This window comes from Rattus norvegicus, chromosome X, assembly GCF_021556685.1.
Source record: "Rattus norvegicus strain SHRSP/BbbUtx chromosome X, alternate assembly SHRSP_T2T, whole genome shotgun sequence".
Lineage (NCBI taxonomy): Eukaryota > Metazoa > Chordata > Mammalia > Rodentia > Muridae > Rattus > Rattus norvegicus.
Window position 1 is genome coordinate 118196871 of NC_141554.1, and position 13187 is coordinate 118210057.

At 36.8% G+C, this 13187-nt stretch overlaps 1 pseudogene; it reads right to left on the bottom strand.

The window, feature by feature from the left end:
• Positions 1–1632: 1632 nt before the first annotated feature.
• On the bottom strand, positions 1633–1686 carry LOC120099434 (U7 small nuclear RNA; annotated as a pseudogene).
• Positions 1687–13187: the final 11501 nt, after the last annotated feature.

Consider the following 13187-nt stretch of genomic DNA (forward strand, 5'->3'; position numbering starts at 1 on the left):
GTAGAATTTGAAGTAATGGCCAAACAATGACTAGACCACCTCGAGACTCACCCCATGGGTGAGAATCAACCCCTGACACTATTAATAATAAATACACTGCTATTCTTGCAGACAGGAATCTAGCATAACGGTCTTCTGAGAGGCATCCTCAGGTAGCTGTTAGAAAGAAAGAGACACATAGATGCAAAACAATAGGCAAAGCTTGTGGAGTCCTGTGAAAGGAGGGAGGAAGATTGGGGGAGCCAGATGGGCTAAGGACATCATAAGAAGACCTACAGAATAAACTAACCTGAGCCCATGGGATTCACAGAGACTGAACCACTGAGGAGCATACATAGAATAGACTTAGAACCTATACGCATATTTAACAGGCATGCAGCTTGATTTCCATGTGAGTCTCCTAACAATTGGAATAGGGGCTCTCTCTGACTACTGCCTAGCTGGTCTGCCTTATCTGGGGGAGAGGATATACTTAGTCCTGCTGTGCCAGGGCAAGTTGGTACCATGAGGGGGAGGGTACCTCTGCTAGAGAACAGGAGGGGCCATAGGAGAAAGAAATATAAGAGTGGGCTTGAGAGGAGAGGAGGAAGTGAGTTATGATCAGGATGTAAAGTGAATAAATAAATAAAATGATTAATGCCTAACAGAATTTACAATGCTGGAAATACAATAAGAAACAGAAACTTTTTCCTTATCTCTAATGCCAGATATCAATTAAATGGCTTTAAAAATCAAAACAGTATGAGTATGTTTTTTCCTTACAAATGAGTATCCAAGATCACAGTGGAATATCTGAGCATACATAGATGTGCTATATTTCATAAGGTCACTGTGTTGTCAGTTCCACTAGCTTGGTTCAATTATCGGTAACAAGTTCCCAGAAGACAAGTAGCAGCGCTAACATTTTCACACAAGAAAAACTCAGGTAATGACAACAATGCAGATGATATAATGCTTTTGAGCACTTTCTAAGTGATTAAAATAATGTTATAGAATTATTTTATCTAACTGTGCATAAGATACCTTACTGATATTTTTTATATCATAAATTCAAAATGCTTCCTAAATTTTTTCAAATGAATATCTGTGGTTCAAGGGACCAGCATTGCCTTAGAAGGGTTTTCAGTGAGGGCTATCTTGGAATGTTGAATCCAAATGAAATCAAATCATGGGTCCAAGCTGGTGACCTATGTTCTGCTATGATGGCTTTCTGGACTGTTTTCTCTTCCTCTTCCTCTTCCTCTTCCTCTTCCTCTTCCTCTTCCTCTTTCTCTGTCTCTGTCTCTGTCTCTTTCTTTCTGTGTGTGTGTGTGTGTGTGTGTGTGTGTGTGTGTGTGTGTTCTGCTCTGCTATAGGCAACTTCTTTTTTTGTCTATTTTAAAAACGATCTGGATGAGACAGTCGGTTTTCTACTTCACACAGTTCCTTTGCTAGTAACACTTGTATAAGCTCTCTGGATAGCTAATGGGTTTTCTGACCAAAGTCAGAAAAGCTGCTTAAATGAAATCTTGGATCTTCTGACCAAGTAAGAAATCCTGTTATAAAAATTCAAAACATAAATTTTGGATTTTCTGATTAAAATCAGAAAGCCAGAAAAGAATTTAAAAGACCTGTCAGCTATCTAAGTAATTCTTGGGATTTCTGAGAAACCCTATTAGAAAAATTCTAAAAGAGCTATGAAAAATTCTGAAAGAGTTATGTTCGCTCTCCATGGATTTTCCAACTGCAATCAGAAATCCCATAAAAAAATTCTTGAAGTGCTATGGAAGATCTCCAGAAAATTTTAGAGAGCTCAGCTCTCTCTAGAGAAAAATTCTGAAGAACTGCTATTGTGTTTTGCTAGTTTATCTCATGCAGACCAAAAGCCCAGTTTTTCATTTACATATCAATTTAGTTATTTATTTCAGGTTTCCTTTTCATTATCCTATGAATCAGCATCCCATGACCCCAGACCCTTGATTCTTAGGAGACAGCAAGCACATTTTTTTTTTAACATTGCAAAAAATCTTCAAAGGTCTGCCTGCTTCTGTTAAGCACAGACAATTAGCTTGCTAGATGTGATCGGGCCCTGAAATGACCAATTTCACTACACTAGAACCTAAATTCACTCTGTTCCAGGTTGACCTTGAATTCAAGAATCTGCATTTTTCTGCCTTTCTTTGTATTTTTCTGGTAAGCTGCCTCTGTTCCATTTGATCTATGAAGCTTCTCATACAATTTATATTACATCCTTATATTTGTACATCATTACAAAATTATAAAATTTCAAACTTTTGTTTTTAGAGTATTTTTCCATAGCCATAATGGCTGTCTTGAAGGTCCTAGTGCTTACAATTTTCCTGAGACATTAGTTACCCCTTGCCTCTTGGTTATCGTGGAGTCATAAAAATATGTACATTATTATACAAAGAGGCCTCACAGTTGCCATTAACACTTGTGGAGGCACATGCCTGCTAGCCCTAGGGGTAGGAACCAAGTCACTCTGACCACAGCAAGGCCATGCTGAACATGGTACTAAATGTTCTGTCTAACTGATATATTGGTGGACTGGGTGTTGAGTATATCATATGCTTTATAAACTGTAGAATGGTAATAATCATACTCAATTCATATATAAGTGAAAAGGCTTTTTAACTGGACAAAAAGGGGGAAATGTTGTGGTTTGCCCTGAAGTTATCTGTATTTTGATTCTAATTCCACTGCCCCAAGGACAGCTGCCTAGTCACATACTCAGAACTCAGGTAACTTCACCAGAACCACCTCCCCATTGAATTTGTAAAGTACAGGTGAGGAGAAGGTACAGGACAGAAGGAGGCCTATCATTGGAGGAGAAAGAAGGATGGGGAGGAGAGAAGTTTGAAGGAAGTGGAGGAGACTAGAGACAGGAAGAGGAGAGGGTGAGAAGCCACGGCAGGTGACGTTAAGATTCTGCTCTGTGTATTTACAGGTTGTTATTAATATTCCTAAGGGATGGATTGTACCGGGCTTTGTATGTTTATGTGGGCAATTATATATTATCAATTGGGTCGGTTGGGGATTTAGCTCAGTGGTAGAGCGCTTGCCTAGCAAGTGCAAGGCCCTGGGTTCGGTCCCCAGCTCCGGAAAAAAAAAAAAAAAAAGCAACTGTAAGTCAATTGGGTCAAAAAAAAAAAAAGAAGTCAGGCTTGCAAAGATAGTGCCTGTGGCTAGTCTTCTGTTGACTGGTGGATTTTGAGCTAAGACTAGTCAAAGATTATTTCTTTATAGAGTGTCCTGGTGTCTGTAGAAGCCGTATTTCTGTGGAAATTTCATAATTAGGAAATCTTAATATATCCAAAGATGTTTTCTTTTTTTGAATTCCAAACTATTTTGAACCTCAAACAATTCTATCTCTCTAATGTGTAAAAGAAAAAATTCCTGTGATATGCAGATTTGTACATATTTCATACTTTCTCCTCTCTAGATTATTTACTTTTACTTTGCAGTCTTTTAAAACTTGGAACTATAATCACAATTAAAATCACAACATTACTTCCTCATCTTTCCTCTTTCCAAACCTTTCCATACATATCTCCCATCTATCTTATAAATTCTTGGCCTCTATTTTTTAAATTGTCATTTCATACACACACACATACACACATACACATATATAATGGCACTTGCATGAATATTGTCAGGGATGATCATTTGGTATTGTATCACTAATTATGCTCTGCCTTGGGAAAGACTATTTTTTTCTATCTTAGCATTCCTCAGATGACTTTACTTCTTTAAGAAGGGATCTGACCCAATGGCCTGTCTTCTTCTGCTTTCATTTGTCTATTGCTGTCCTTGGTGTTCATGCTTGTGTAGTCATGTTGCTGATACTTTACAGGAGTATCTTCTGACATTATAGGAGACACAATCTCACAGCAAATTCCATGATCTTCTAGATTTTACACCTTGCCCTTCCTTCCACAATGCTCCTGGAGCCTTTGGTGTAGGAATGTTTTATAGATGTATCCAATGGGAATAGACTCCACAACTTGACATTTTGATTGCTGGTGGATTTTTATCTCTTGAAAAGAGAAGTTCCCTTGATGAGTTTTAAAGATTTCGATTCTTAGGCTAGACACTAGAGATGTTCTTTAGTAGATTGTCATCAGAGAAATGCTAGTAACAATCATAAATACTAAAATGAATGAAAAATATAAACATTCAAAGCTGTGAGAAAACATAAACACCCTCAGTACTTGTAAGTCACAAATCATTATTTGACATATACTTATATTACTCTTTTGTATTGCTGTGAATAAATTCTCAAGAATAGCAACCTTAGACATTTATTTTCACTGTGGCTAGAAGGGTATGGTAAAGAATAGCATTTCATGGCATGGCTTCCAAGAATCAGAGGCAAAAAAAAAATACTGAAAGGGGTTAGGATAATATGTATCCCTGGAAAAAAATCACCCCACTGACATACTTTCTCCAACTAGGCCCTAGCAAAGGCATTTTTCAATCTCTCAGTAATGGTATGTCTCCATCAAAGAGTAATCCATTTATTAATTCATAGGTGAAATGATTTCCTGAGACAAACAGAAATAAAACTTGTGATAGGCTTCACTTATTTCCTAGGTATTTCTAAGTCCAATCAAGTTGAAAGTCAAGATGAACCAAATTTATTCAATTCTCTTTTCCTGCAGCATTCTCTATACAAACACATTAAAAATAATTATGCATTTATGTCAGTTGTTAAACAGCATACAAAATTTTTCTTGTCAATGACAAATGCATAATTCAGGCATATTGGAATTATGAAAGTATAGAGTTTCAGAATGCAATTAAACTTAAGTTCTTTTCATTTTAAAATAGATTTACTCAAGAACATTATACATAATCCACATGGTTAGCACATGGAAAATGTCTGTAAAATATACACAAAAATAAATAAAAATATGTCATCATAAAATCAACTTAGAAACAAAAGATCAAGAAAAGGAGGGTGCAAAAGTTATAAGACATTTATGAAACTAATAATAATATTAAAAATTTAATTCCTGGGAAGTAATAATTTTGAAAATAAATGGAATATATACTCCCAAATAAAAGCTATGGATCAGGAGAGTAAACAAAAACATATGATCCAACATTGACGTGATTTTTTTGTTTATATAATTGTATTTTATTTTGCTGGTTTTGTTGTTAACACTTAGATGCCTATTCTGTTCTAATGAGAAATAGAAAGTGAGTGGATCTGGATCAGAAGGGAGATGGAGACAAACTGGAAGAGTAGAGGGAGAAGGAACTGTAAACAGGATATCAGGGAAATACTTTTGCTAAAACACACCTATGCATTGACTTCCTGCCACACTACTCCATTTGAATGTTTGCATGAGAAAGAACTTTCCTCACACCTATATGTTATGTGGATCCCCAAATTCCAAGGCCTCCTTCTTCCTTGCATTTATTTCTCCTTACAACTCCCTCTACGACTTATGACCTTTTTCTTAATTGTTATTGTTACAGATGCATACAAACATGAAACACAGACACATACACTCACACATGCATGGACCACTTACTGATCCCGTTTATTGCTCATGATATTTATCTGTTCAGGAGTAGCCACTTAGATTTGGATAACCCATTAGGGTCCTGTTTCGGAAGAAGACTGATTTTCCACTTGACAGCCATGGACTTCTTATATCTCTTCATCGAGAGGGACATCACACATCCTGTGTGATTTCACCATGTACATTAGCATACCAACTGACATGTTCTTTGTTTAGGTTTTGTTTAGGCAGCATACAGTTGAGAGTTCAGGCACCTGCATCCTTGTCATATATAGAGAACACTATCTCATAGCAGAAATTTGGTTTTCCGGCAATTCCAATCATTCTGCTCTCTCTTCCATAACATGCCCTGAACTTTAAATCAAGGGTAGTGTTGCAGAACTATCAGCTGAAGCCAGAAAACCCACTGTTGACTACTCTTTACCTTTTAACCTTTTCTGTCTTTCTGTAATGGTCTTAATTTGCTGTTTAAAGAAGCTTCTCTGATTAGGGGTGAGAGCTGTATGTCTCAGTAGGCCTAAGGATGAATATTTAGAGTGCACTTGGATATTATATTGGTTTAGTAAAGTAGCAGTAATGTGTTTTTCTCTAGGGACCTTGACTTCATCATCTATAGGTAATTAGTCAAGTTCACAATATTAGTCATAAATTCTTTCCTATTGAGTAGGCCCTTAGTCCAATTAGAAAACTGTTTCTTACCTCAAAGTATAAGTGCCATTATTACATCGTTGGGACGATCTTGCAATACTGGTTGTTATTGTTGTTCAAAGGTTGGCAGATGAACAAGACTAATTGCTTTTTCCCTTTGCACCCTGAGTAGCATCTTCAGATTCTATGAGAGGTAGTCTTCATGAAGAAGGCTTCCATGCCAATAAATGAAAGCAAACTTTGATAGCTGTTGTCTGTAGAATATGAGTTTATGTAAGGCATCTTTAGGAAGAAGGCATTCATGTCAATAAATGGAAGCAAACTTCGATAGTTCTTATCTGGAGAATATGAGTTTATCTATGACATCTGGGAAGTAAAAAATCATAACAATTTTAAGAATGGAAAAAACGGACAACAAAACAATGAATAATTCTTGGATAACTGAACCTGGAGAGGAGAGGGAAATGAAGTGCTGCTTATGGCTAATGAAAAAGTCAGAAACAAAATATAGTTTTGAGTAACAGAGAGATAAATGGCATGTCCACGTGCTTTGGGATGGATTATATTGATGTCAGTTATAGAAATGTAAGTCCAAAAAAAAGTTGTCATGCTACGGTTAAGTGAGCAAACTTCATGACTAGTAGACCAACCAGAGAGCATGACCAGAGTGAGAATACAAATGACTACATTGTTCATGCTTGAAATGCAAGGAACTCAGAAGTAAGCACTCTACAAATGAACTTATCCTTTGTCCTTCTGAGAAAAATAAAATAGTATACAGAATATTACATCCAACCCTTAGATCATGATCTGAATTTTATGCCACATAAAACACAAGAACCAAATAGAAGAGGATATGTATGGGTATTTTGGTTGGAACATTACATTGGAATAATTTTCTCTTCAGTTTACTTTAGAGTTATATGTTTTAGTTATATTAACTCATGTTTATTCCTCACATAGCATATTTAAAACAGAAAACAAGGCAGCAAGTCAGTCTTAATAATTGCTAATATGGTTAAATCTCCTAATTAAATGATAGCAACATATTTGAAAATGAAAAATTATCTCCCAAGGAAAATGCTTGATTATTTTTCTTTCTGATAAGAGTTCACAGCAAACAGAATCACACAAATAAATCTTGATAAATTATATTTATTTTAGAACAACACAACAAGCCTGGAAACTTATTTGTATTTATATAATTAAAAATGCCCCACTGTTACTGAGTTCTGGGAGTGTTCTGCAAATGAAATAGTTTAGATCTTCATTAGTCAGTAAAGAAGCATGACCCCCACAGTGTGGCGTGGCATCTATTCATATTCTGCAGTCTTGACTAGAACATTACCCAAAACGAAGATGGGTGACACATTTTGCAAAGAGGGAGTAGACTATATATTCAAGCCAGAGTAGTTAAAGTTGTCATAGATGTTATATTTTTCTGCCTAATGAAATGCAGGCAGGATATTAAAATTTACAAAGTACCTAGCTAGAGCAAACAACTGTGACAGAGGAGAATTTAGTCTAAACAGCAAGGGAACTGAGCAACCTAATTGGGAGGTAAATGTAAATTTAGCAGTAGAAAATCGGTGCCTATAAGTATTACTCTAGTGTGCAGTAGAAGTTTCAGATAAAATTGTAAGCAAGTTAAGTGTCTACTCTGTCATGTCTATGTTATTTTTCAATTAGCATCCAGAAAATCTGGGGTAATTTTATAGATAAGCATGTGTGTACAGTAAACACTATGACACATTGCACTACAGCACTAAGTAAACATATAGAGCACATTGCCAGGAATATAGAATCCTTTCAAAGCCTAACTTCACAGTTCCACTCACATCCCGTGATTTGCAACATAATATAAATGAAGCTATATATAACAAATGCATTTAATAAATTGTTTTCATTTATAACTCCTGACTATTAATGGATATTGAGGTTTAGTACAATTTAGGGTTAGTATGGGTAGACTTACCATGCTCATTGTAGTATGTTTCATTTATTGGATGTGCTTTATTCTGTTGAACATAACCTAATACAAGTTTTCTGAGTCTCAGGGCATATATTAATTCAGCCTTATGTTTTACTGACGAGGAGTTTTCAAAACAGTTTGTATAGGCTTTATTCATTCAAGCAATCTGAGCAATTTGAACCTCCCATACTAATATCCATATCACCATTCTTTGTTATCTATGAGTGTGAGGTTTGGCTTCCTTCTGATACTGCACTGACTATAGTGTCACTTCTTGATAGATGTTTATTTCACGTATATGTCTATTCTATATTATGCCTATTCTACCACACATCTTCTGGTTAGATTGTATTTTATGTTATTTTTTTCAACAAAGATTATTTGTTTTTGACAAAAGTGCTGTTGATATTTTTTTCATCCTGTGTCCTTTTTTATTCTTTGGTCAATAAGATTAGATAATTGTGAGTTCACAAATTTGAATTTGCTTCTATCTGAAGTAACATAATTTGGAACTGATTTTCCTTGTGTTTGAGGTATCACATATTTGAAACTAATTTTGTTTTCAGCGTGAGATTAGAGTAAAAATTTGACTATCAACTTGACTCAAGATTGATCACTGAACTTTGTCAATTGCAATGAATCAGATGACAATGTATGATTGCTACTATTTTTTAGAGTGTTATTTTGTTCACTGGTTGCTATGGAGATTTTTGCTAATCTTGCTTCTTGTTTATTACAACTAAATAGTAGAACTTAATATCTGAAAATCAATGTTCTACATCTTTGTTCGTTTTTGTTTTGTTTATAACAATTAGCAGATAATATAGGTGTCCATTTTGCTATATTCGTTATAGAATTAGCTTCATTCTACAGTAAAGATATAATATAGGAATAAAAATTTGTATGAAACACCACAAATTTCTACATTAAACTATCAACTATTAACAGAACTTTATCTCTTTCTATTCCATATTCAAATAATCAAAAGTAGTATTAAAAGAAATGGGCTAATATTAGTTTGGATTCTGTTCCCCTAAGCAATAGTGAGGTTAAGGGTCTAAAAATGTAATTGATTTAGAGTTCCTATTGTGTTCTTTGATTTGTTTAGTAAATACATGTTTTCTGGAAATGTTTTGGAGCCTGGAAGAGGAAACAATTGCATCAGAATTGCATACTGAATTAGAAGTGCTGGTTACAGGAACTGAAATCATGCAGTGCTACTAGATAGCTAGCATCATACTATGATTTATTGAATAGTTTCCTACCACAACAAATTTTGTGTTACAGAGGCAATAATATTATCATTATCAAAAAAAATCTTTGTCCAGGGATGAAGAAACAAGTGAATAAAGCTGTTTAGAGAACAAGGGAATTTACTCTGGAAAGGATAAGGATGTGCAATGGTTTTTGTCAGTGCTGATCCTGAAATAATATAATTTTGCAGTCTTTAATCAGTGATAACTTTACTGCTGCTGCTGCTGCTGCTACTACTACTACTACTACTACTACTACTACTACTACTACTACTACTACTACTGTTATTATTATGATCTCACACAATACTTCCTGACTGCAGTTTCCTTTCCCTCCACTTCTCCCAGTACACTTCCCAACCCCTCTGTCCCTCATACCCACTCCTCATCTCTTTCTCTTTACCTGGGTGATATAACCTTAGCTTCAAAGATGTTTTTTGCATTAAACTCTTAGGGTTTGTTCCTAAAGTTAAGATTCTTCAAAGAGCATTTCGATGATTCAAGGTCTGCACTCACTGTGAGAGTTTACTCCAATAAAAGAACTATACTAAGGAATTGGCACCCTCAGCTCCTGATAATGCAAACAACATTGTGAGCCTAACATTCTTTTCTATGTGGTAATATTTTAGGTAATTAAAATGGAACTGGTCTGTAAGTGTGGGGGTCTTATTTCTGGGTCTTCAATTGTATTCCATTGATGTACATGCCTGTCTCTGTACCAATACCATCCAATTTTAACTATGATTGCTCTGTAATACAGCTTGAGGTCAGGGATGGTGATTCCCCCAGAAGGACTTTTATTGTTTTCACACTCTAGAGAATCAAATAACCTTATTAAAATGGGGTACAGAGCTAAACAAAGAATTTTCAACTGAGGAATATCAAATGGCCAAGAAGCTCCTAAAGAAATGTTGAACATCCTTAGACATCATGGAAATGCAAATCAAAACAACCTTGAGATTCCACCTCAGACAAGTCGGAATGACTGAGATAAAAAACTCAGGTGACAACAGATGATGGTGAGGATGTAGAGAAAGAGGAACACTGATCCGTTGGTGGTGGGATTCCAAGTTTGTACATCCACTCTGGAAATCAGTCTTGAAGTTCCTAAGAAAATTTGACATAGTACTACAGGACCCAGCTATACCACTCCCAAAAGATGCTCTAACATATAATAAGGACACATGCTCCACTATGTTCATCACAGCCTTATTTATAATAGCCAGAAGCTGGAAAGAACCCAGATGTCCCTCAACAGAGAAATGGATACAGAAAATGTGGTACATCTACACAATGGAGTACTACTCAGCTATTAAAAACAACGACTTCATGAAATTCATAGGCAAATGGACAGAACTTGTAAATATCCTGAGTGACGTAACCCAATCACAAAAAACCACACCTGGTATGTACTCACTGATAAGTGGGTATTAGCCCCAACAGATTGGATTACCCAACATACAATCCACCGACCACATGAAGCTCAAAAAGAAGAATGACTAAAGTACAATTGCTTCAGTCCTTCTTAGAAGTGGGAACAAAAACATTCATAGGAAGAAATACAGAGACAAAGTTTGGAGTAGAAATAAAAGGAAAGACCATACAGAGATTGCCCCACCTGGGGAATCTATCCCATATATAGACACCAGACCCAGAAAATATTGCAGATGTCAAGAAGTGCATGCTGAGAGGAGCCTGATATAGCTGTCTCCTGAGAAATTCTGCCAGAGCATGACGAATACAGATGCGGATATTAGCAGCCAAGCATTGTACTGAGAACGGAGTTCTGATTGGAGGAGTTAGAGAAAGGATCAAAGGAGCTGAAGGGGTTTGCACCTCCATGAGTAAATCAATGCCAACGAACCATAGCTCCCAGGGACTAAACCACCACCTAAAGTGTACTCATGGACAGACCCATGGCCCCAGCTGCATATGTAGCAGAGGATGGCTTTTGGGGCATCAATGGAAGGAGAAGCCCTTGGTCCTGTCAAGGCTCCATAACCCAGTGTAGGGGAATGTAAGCGCAGGGAGGCAGGAAGGGGTGGGTAGCTGGGATAACACCCTCATAGAGGCAGGGGAGGGGGATGGGATAAGGGTTTATGAGTGGGAAACTGGGAAAGGGAATAACATTTAAAATGTAAATAAAAAACCCAATTAAAAACATTTTAAAAAATGGGGAAAAAGAATTGTTTTAGCCATTCTGGCTAACAAGCCAAAGGGCCCAAGTGAGGACCCCTCAATCCCACTTGGGAGAGAGAAGTATGTAATCACAGGAGTGGGGAGCGAGGGACCAATGTGGGAAAGAGGGCAGGGAGAGGTAGAGGGGAACATGATCTGGTATTGGTTAGGGGAATGAACTTAAGTCCTGAGGACCAAAGAAGGAATAGAAATGGGCAACGTCTGGAGGTAGAAGGGGGCCCCCCAGGATGTACTAGAGACCTGGAAGGTGAGGGACTCTCAGGACTCAAAGGGAGGACCTTACATGAAATGTCCTACAGTGGGGAGAGGAAAATTTAGAGACCACATGCAGCAGAATGACAGGGCATCAAGTGAGCAATGGGGTTGCTATCCCACAGTCAAAAACTCTGACCCATAATTATTCTTGTCTGATAGAACTGCAGGAACAAAAATGGAGAAGAGCCTGAGGAAAACGAGGTCCAGTGACAGGCCCAAACTGGGATCCAGCTCAAAGAAAGGTCCCCAGGCCTGACACTATTACTGAGGCTATGGTGTGCTCACAAAAAGGGGTCTATTATGACAGCCATCCAAAAGACCCACTAAGCAGCTGAAAAAGCCAGATGCATATATTTACATCAAATCAATGGACAGAAGCTGCTGACCCCTGTGGTTGAATTAGGGAAAATCTGGAAGAAGCTGAGGAGTAGGGCGACCCTGTAAGATGACTAGCAGTCTCAACTTACCTGGACCCCGAGATCTCTCAAAAACTGGGACACTCATCAGGCAGCATACACCAGCTGATATGAGGCCCCCAACATATATGCAGTATAGGACTACCTAGTCTGGACTCAGTCAGAGAAAATACACCTAATCCTCAAGAGACTGTAGGCTCCAGGGAGTGGAGAGGTCTGGTGGGGTGGAAACATCCTAGTGGAGATGGGGGAGGAGGGACTGAGAACGTATTTGACGTGGAACAGTCAGAGGGTAGATCAGGACCTGGATATTATCTGGACTATGAAGAAGATTAAATAATTTTTTAAAAAATGGGTCTTTCAAAATTTAGCACTCATATGAATATGATTTTAAAAATAAAACCATGTTTTTATTTTCAAAAAAATAAAATAAAATGGGACTGAAAGGAGATACTTGATTTTCTTTATATGCATAATATAATATTCAATATATAATAGTAAATATATATACGAAATATTATAGTAAATATATAAACAATTATATATGTTAATATATTATATATATTCCCATAATTTCATAGAGTAAAACTGGAATTTATATGACTAGGCCTCAATATGTATATGACTTGCATTTAACATACAATATCAAAGTACCCTATGTGTTAGGTCATAATATTGTTTCTGTTTTGTTTACAAAAAAAATGAAGGTCAGAGGGATGAAATATGTCACACAGTGATGAACAATTACTCAGTGCGTTTTATCTCCTGGATTTCAAAATGCTTTAAACCACTTTACTACTAAATAACACGGTACATGTGCATTAATCACTTACAAACTAGAAAGAAGATGGTTTAGGTGGGGACAGCACGTGCCTTTAATTGCAGAACTCCGGAGGCAGAGGCAAATAGT